The sequence below is a fragment of the Myodes glareolus genome, chromosome 3 (assembly GCF_982192425.1).
Source record: "Myodes glareolus chromosome 3, mMyoGla1.1, whole genome shotgun sequence".
Taxonomy (NCBI): domain Eukaryota; kingdom Metazoa; phylum Chordata; class Mammalia; order Rodentia; family Cricetidae; genus Myodes; species Myodes glareolus.
The window spans coordinates 982986-988985 of NC_142028.1; positions in this window are offsets into that span (position 1 = coordinate 982986).

Consider the following 6000-nt stretch of genomic DNA (forward strand, 5'->3'; position numbering starts at 1 on the left):
TATCAGTGGGTGATAGCATCCCTCGCAGTACTGATTTCGTTTTTCATGTTCTTCCTCCTTCTGCTCCTCATTTGGACCTCTGGGGGCTCAGTCCGGTGCTGCAATATGGGTCACCGACTGTATCGCCGTCCTTCGTCAGATGCAGGATCTATGGTGATAAGCAAAATATACATCAGTATGGACATGGGCCACGGCCGATTCAGGCACCCACTCCTCTGTCCAGAGAGCAATCTGGGGCATCTCTCCTTGGACCTGGGATCCCATATATAATCAAGTCTCCTGTAAACCCTAAAATGGGTCCCTTAGTTGAAATATAATCTTCCCTGATCCCATATTCATCCTTCCTCCGTCCCCCCCCATCCCAGGCCACCAAGCTTTCCCCTTTCTTCCCCTACTCCCTTCTCTCTAACCTTCTCCCCTTCCATCGACCCTCCCTCCCCCCCATGCACTATAAAACTTTTTTCCTTACCTTCCTTTTTTAATAATTATTTCGTCCATATTTTTCTTTAAAATTATTAATTACTGTATTAATTACTTTGATACAAGAGTCTGATATATCTAAGGCTAATGTAAGACTTTTTATTCATGATCTTGTACTAATTCTATTGCTTCAAACTTTTGTTTTCTATGTTTATAAGTGTGGTAGACCGTGTCTAGTTTTTTTTGAACTCTGCAGGGGTACAAACCTATAGCTTTGGGACAGTCTTTAAAATGTATCCTTCCTTTCTAACATATTTTAAAATTACTTCTATAATTTTAAAAAATACAGTTAAAATTTATTTTTATTTCTTTATTAATAAGTGTTTTTGCTTAACATTATCATCCCTGGGAACATTTGTAGTAATTATTATTATTTTTCATTGTCTGTAATCTCCTACTCTTTTACATAAACCCTCATGACATTGTCTACCTTCTTTCAGCATTTTCTTCTTCTTCATTTATCTTTAATAGCTTCCCTTGCCTTCTGCTTTTATTTCTTATATTTACTATTCCTTCATCTAATCTTAATCAATTTTTTTCTTTTTATTGAAAATTGACATTTTTATCACATAATATATACTTATTATAGATTTCCTTCCTTCTACTCTTTCCATTATCTCCCTTCCTTCCCTCACATCTGGATCCACCCCACTGCTCTCTCTTATTAGAAAACAAAAGGCTTCTAAGGGATAACAATAAAATAAACTATAATATGATAAAGTAAAACAAAACAACACAAAAGAATAGGACAAAACAAATAAAGGAATAGAGGTCTAGAAAAGACGCGGAGCTAGTGACCTTTGCAAAAGCATACCCAAACCAGTGACCTCTGTGGTACCAGGCCCAGTCCAATAATGACCACAGGAGCAGGCCCAAGTTAGTAGCCTCTACCAGGGCAGACCTGAGCCAACTTCTGCAGGACCGGGTCTGAGACGGTGACCTCTGGGGGAGTAGGCTCAAGTAAGCATCCTCAGTGGGAGCAGGCCTAAATGATCTCAGTGATTGCAGAGCAATCCCTGGGAGAACCACGTGACCACTGGGAACGTTGAGTGACTTCTGGGGTAACTAGAATCCTGGTCATGCCTCCACCACCTCCACCACCTTGCTTCTGTACATTTTTGAAATGTAAGAGTAAGACTGGAATAAATAGTTACTAGCAAAATTGACAATAAATTCACACATTGCAATATGGAGATCTTTACTTCTATTACCATGATTTATTTCACCCTTCTCATTTTAGGTTATTTTATGAAAATTGTGGTGAATGACTTTAATTCCAGCACATGGGAGGCAGAAGAGGTATATCTTTGTAAGTTTGAGGACAGACTGATCTACAAAGTGAGTTCCAGGACAGACAAAGAAACCCTGTCTTTAAAAAGCAGAAAACCAAAACAAAATAAAACAAACAAAAAATAAAAACAAAGCAAAACAATAAAACAACCAAAGAACAACAGAAGAAAATGACCTATAGTCCTATGACCAGCAAGTTAAGCTATTTGTTCATGCCTAGTTTTAGTGTACAATTTTGAAGACAATGTAATTCAGTGTAACCTTAAACTATGTAGCAGAAGGTAATGTTTAATTTTTAGTCTCCTGATATTCACCACTCAAGTACTATGACTACAGGCCTGTTCTATCATTCCTTGTGGGTAACAGTGAACTTTTAATTGGCTCTTCATTATTCTGACACTTTGTTTCTTAAGTTTGCAGCTGAGAACCAGCTCCCCTCTAATAGAAAACGTGTGTGTGCCAGCAGATGTCCTTGTAGTTCTTGTTAGTTAAATACTTACTTTATCACTGCTAATAAACCACTCTGAGGGTCCTTCCCAGAAAGTATATTAGGTTGTTGTGTGGTATACCATTGTGTGTGTGCATTTGTGTGTATGCGTGTATGTATAACAGATACAATTAAGAAATGAAAAAATGATATAACAGAAGAAGTATTTCTTACGGAGTGATTATGGTGTCCATGGGAGACTGTGGAGATATAAGTAAACATTGGGACTCGATAGTGAACAATATAGAAAGAAAGTCTGGAAGCCATTTGCTAATGACATGGAGATTTATCCCTCAATCCCAATGTTTCCTACATGCATGCAGTTTAGCTATTTCAAAACTAAGTCGTCATAAATAAAGAGGAAACTTGTTTACAAACTTTGGAATAGTCATTGTGTCTTGTCATGGTTTGAGGAGTGGGTGGTGTTGCATTGTGGAATAATAAGAGAAAAGCTGGGGGTGTTGAAAATGAGCCATGCTACTATACAGGACATGATTTCGATGAGTTTAAATAAGGTAAACCATTACTTTAATATGCATGTGACAGAAATTGGGAGGAATTTCATTTTAATTTTAACATAAGTGAATCTTTTTCTTATCATAGGAGGAAGTTTCTAGTCTCAAACATGGCTCTTGCTTGAGTAATTCAATTGATAGATTAACTTAGAATCATTTTGGTAAAAATTTAAATATTATAATTCCTGTAAGTTTCATGATATCAGGCATTTAATGTTCAAACCATAAAGAAAGCAAAAATACAGTAAAACGTTGTTATGAAGATTTAGCCTTCTACTGGAAAGAAGCATATTGTCTTGATCCCAGAGAAGTTTTTAAAACACTCTCCTTTCCCTCCAATGGCCACCCCTCAAAGAATACACTATTATTAGAGCTGGTGAACAGAAACGGTTTGCATTATGAATTAGCATCTCCATCAGAGTAAGGTGATCTCAAGGGATCCAACTGGATGCAGCAAATCTGCATCTCACGTGAGTATTCCATGCTCTTCCTGTCCTGGTCAGACACAGGAGGAAATATAAAGTCATGCAAATCCTCTGAATAAAGAAATCCATCCTACCAACACAAACAACAGGATATAGAAAAGGAACATGAAATAAATTGGTAAGTCTCCATTTGAATACTTCTTTAGCAATTGTTCTCAATTCAAGAATGTAGATCCCCATGTGAACTAGGTAGGTTATTTCTCTAATAGACGCAGAGAATCACAAAAAGCTTTAAGTATTTTGTTAAAATAATTAGGTCTATGAACTTGACCAGGATGTGTTAACTGGGTGAAAGTTTTTCCAGACACTTGAAACAATAATCTGTAAACATTTCACCGATGTTTGAGTACTGTGAACAAGCTTGTCTCATATGAATGAAGCTTCGACTTACAAAATATAGTATAGTTACAAAAAGAAAACAGAAAGGTAAAAGAAATAATTACACATTAAATGCAGATGATCTGATAACCTTATATATTTGTCTCCAAAAACACTTGCAGACAAAAGTGCGTAATAATCATTTTATTGTTTGGTTGAGCATTTCATGAGGGATAGGACACAATTATTTTCTTTCTGAGATTGGGTGATCTCCATTAAAAAAAAACACATTTAAGGTTCACACATTTTCTTACAAATTTTGTGATTTCAGTTATCTTTAGAGCTGAATTGTATTCCATTTTATGTATGTTCCCTATTTTAATTATTCATTCACAAGTTCATGAGCAGGTAGGCTGGACAGTACATGTATGTGATTCCATAATGCGGCATTGCCTTACTGGGATATCTGAATTTTAAATATGTTTTCAATGTTTGAATAGTCCTGCAGAATGTAGTTCTCTGCAAAAATATTAAACTAAAAATATTAAATTGATGTTTATTTTTAACAAATGAATATTTGCTACAAAAATAATAAGGTTTAAATTCTTTTAGAAATATACTTAACACCTTCATAATTTTGAAGCTTCTGAACATTAGAAGGAATGTTGATTTATTGTTCCCAAATTTCAAAGAATAGCATTCCAGGAATTTGAATATACAGATAAATTTGTTCCCCACCCCAAACTCTATGCTACAATTCTAAAATGTGCCCTTATTATTAGGCCAACATAGTCTCAATAAAAATATAGTTTATGTTAACAAAAATCCTATGATTTATAAAAGAAACACACACATATATGTGTTCATCCAAAAGTGTGCCAACACTTTTATTTCTACACCTGTCTACTTATCTGTAAGTGATATTTTAACTAAATATAGCAAATGAGATGTTTACTTACAGAATTCTGTTCATTCTTTCATTCTAGCCTGGATTTAATCAAGTTTTCTGAGTTAATTTATTTGTTCCATTTAGAGTATTTTTAAAAATGATCCAGATTCTAGAAAGTAAATGCTCAAAAGACTGGCCATAAGAAATGTGCCTGCACTGGTGATTTGTGCTTTTTCTTTTTCTAATTTCACTTTAATAATCTTTTTTCCTTCCTTGGTCTCTGCTTTCCAAGAGTTCCTCCTCTGATTAGAATTCCCATCTTTTGGCTTTGTTCATGTTTGTTTTTCTTCTTGTTTTTTTTTTTATCTCTATCTCATTTTATATCCTTTCATTTTTAATTTATGTGAATTTTTTCTGAATCAGTTTTATTATGAAGCCCAGATTAACATTAGAAGATCTGCCTTATTCACCCTAGTGATGATATTACATGTATGTGCCAGTTTCCTCCTAATTTTCGGCCTCCTGGGTAACCTTTTCTTTTCTCATTATTTCCTTTTAATAGCAGAAAAATAGGAAATGTAATTATCTCTGACATTTATAATACTCAATACTATATAAGATTAAGATTGTCTATTTTCATTTAGAGATTATTTTATTTATGAAATTTGTATGTTATAAGAAGCATAGCCACAAAATGTAATTGTTTTTATTTGCCAGAATTACTCCAGTGCCTGTGATGGAGACGGTTGCCCTAGTAGAGTGGGTAATGCTTGAGCTTAATTCATTTAAGACAGCAATTATGTAGTAGCTGCTTCAGATGACAAAGATTATTTGCCTTTACATTGGTTTTATACATTTAAACTTCATGACCTATTTTACCCTAATAAATTCATTTCTCATTCTAATAAAAAATCCAGAGTTTCATGAAAAGAAAAATGAATTGATGGAATATTTATTAAAGGGATAATTTATCAAAATAATGAAAGGGACATATAAAGTATACCTGAATTATAACAGGGTCTAAAAGAATTGTAGACTCCAAAATTTTATTTGGAGAAAAAGTAATTACACACACACACACACACACACACACACACACACACACATACACACACACTTAGAACTGAGAGAGAAATAGCATCTACAGATAAGTGTCAATTCGAAAGCTAGGGCACATGACATCACTGATACTCTTACCCTACAGATGGTATAATCAATTCACAACTGTTAATGAATTTATGGAAAATATAACAGATGAAACCTTTTCTTTACTACATGAAATGTTTGAAAAATAATTTGGAGTGTTTTACAACATATAAGGATAATGAAGGATAAATAGGTATAGCTTTTGAAGTAAATGGCTATCAAAAATAAATGGAAGCACAGAAGCAGAGCAGCCTTTTATGATGCTAGTGATAACAATATTATTTTAGAAGTAAATGAGCTTAAAATTAACTCACAAATAAATAATCATAGAATTTATTCTAAAATTTTACTTTAAATTTTTCTTTCATGAACATTGTATTCAAATTCATT